Genomic DNA, 2,473 nt, shown 5'->3' on the forward strand with positions numbered 1-2,473 from the left:
CTCTCTGCCCGCCTATTGGCCGGCTCCCGACGAGCGGCGGCCTTGACTGCCAATCAGAGGGCGGAGGGGACTGCCGGGAGGGGAAGCGGCACTTCAGCCAGCTTTATTGACACACCGGCGGGCGGACAGCGACAGGGGCGGGGCCTGGAGCAGGGGGCGGGGCCTCCGGCGGGCTGGGGGCGGGGCCTAGGCCGCAGCAGGGAGCTGTGGGGCGTGCGCTGGGCTGTGCTGGGCAGCACTGGGGAGCACTGGGCTGGACGGGGGAACTGTGGGGCGTGTACTAGGCTGTCCTGGGCTGTACGGGGCTGTACTGGGCAGTACTGGGCTGTACAAGGGAGTACCGAGCTGTACTGGAGAGCACTGGACTGTACTGGGGAGCACTGGGATGGACTGGGGAGATGTGGGGCATGTGCTGGGCTGTACTGGGCAGCACTGGGTAGTACTGAGCTGGACTGGGGAGCACCGAGCTGGACTGGGGAGCACTGGGATGGACTGGGGAGCTGTAGGGCATGGACTGGGCAGCACTGGGTAGTACTGAGCTGGACTGGGGAGCACCGAGCTGGACTGGGGAGCACTGGGATGGACTGGGGAGCTGTAGGGCATGGACGGGTAGTACTGAGCTGGACTGGGGAGCACTAAGCTAGACTGGGCTGGACTGGGGTGCTGTGGAGCCTGCACTGGGCCTTGCTGGGGAGCACTGAGCTGTGCTGGGGAGCACTGGGCAGTGCTGGGCTGTACTGGGGAGCACTGGAATAACCCCACAGCATTGCCCAGAGCCCTCTTGCCCGGAGTTCTTGCTCCCAGATACATTATGGTCATCTCCGAGGGGTTTATGGCTGGGAAAAGCTGCTGCTCCAGTGACATCTTGCCCAAGGGCTCTGCCCCAGGTGAAGGATGTCCCTTTAAGGGTTGTTTTTTTGGGGTGGTTTTGCCTGGAGGAGGCGATGAGCCTGGGGTTGGGAGTGAAACCACCCCCTGTCCCCCCGTCCTCCCCCTTCCCCTGGCTCTGGTGGCACTTTGCAGCCATGGTGGTGCCAGCGCCCGGAGCCCATGCAATATTCATCCTGACATTTCTCTCGGTGCCAGCCCATCCCTGCGCTCCAGCTGGCAACCGGCACAGCCACCGACTGCCGCGCTGCCACAGCCGGGTGGCACGGGGCTAATCCAACCCCCCCCCCCATGGCCACCTCAAGCCCTGGATGGAACCAGGAGGGGGTTCTGCCTCCCTTCCCCTTTAGGACCATTGCTTTCCCATTCGCTGTATCTCCTCCAGCTCGTTCCTGGACTGGTTTAACTGGAGCAGGCAGGGAGCCAGCTCTGCCTCCTTCAGCTTTCGGAGCCCACGAGCGCTTCAGCGTGACAGTGACATGTGTGCGAGCGGTGACATGCAAGTGAGCTGTAAAGATATGAAGATTCCGGGGCGGTTAAAAGGAGCTCCGGATTGTCCCCAGGGTGTGCCCTCAGCCCACACGACGTGTGACAATGTCACCCATTGTCCACCCCAGCAAGGGTGACCAGCGATGGAGGTAGTGTAACATCTGTGTAGGTGTGAGGGGACAAATACCCAGCTGGTGGCCACCGTGGTCCCGTGCCAGCAGCCGGATGGTGCTCCCCACCCTTCCTCCCCCTCTCCTTCCTTCCTCACCCTCAGCACAGCCCTTGCCTTTCCCAACCCACCCCCTTTCACCCTGGGTTTGGGGATCTTGCCCTTCCCTGGTGGGTCCAACCCCTCCTGTGGTGACGTGCTGCAAGTCCCTGTCATGGTTTCGGCTGGGATGGAGTTGACTTGCTACATTTGGGATTTGGGATGAGAATGTTGATAGAGCACTGGTGGTTTGGTTGTTGCCAAGCTCTCAAGGCCTTTTCTGCTCCTCACACTACCCCACCAGCAAGTAGGCTGGGGGGGGACACAAGAAGTTGGGAGAGGACACAGCTGACCCCAACTGACCCCTATTCCATACCATGAATGTGCCCATGGACATGGGCTGTTCCATGCCATGGGATGTCACGCTCAGTTTATAAAGCTGGAGGAAGAAGAAGGAAGGAGGGGACATTCAGAGTGGTGGCCTTCATCTTCCCAAGCCACCGTCAGGCGTGATGGAGCCTGGCTTTCCTGGAGATGGCTGGACAACCCGCCTGCCGATGGGAAGGAGGGAATGAATCCTTGTTTGCTTTGCTTGCGTGCGTGGCTTTTGTTCTACCTATTAAACCGTCTTTATCTCAACCCTTGAGTTTTTTCTCACTTTCCCACATAGGATCATAGAATCATCTAGGTTGGAAGGGACTTTTAAGATCATCTAGTCCAACCATCAACCTACCTGATAAAAAACCATCACTAAACCATGTCACTAGACACTATGTCAACCTTTGAATCCCTCCAGGGATGGTGCCTCAACCACTTCCCTGGACAGCCCATTCCAATGCTCGATAATCCTTTCCATGTAAAAATTTTTCCTAATATCCATCCTAAACC

This window comes from Numenius arquata, chromosome 6, assembly GCF_964106895.1.
Source record: "Numenius arquata chromosome 6, bNumArq3.hap1.1, whole genome shotgun sequence".
Taxonomy (NCBI): Eukaryota; Metazoa; Chordata; class Aves; order Charadriiformes; family Scolopacidae; genus Numenius; species Numenius arquata.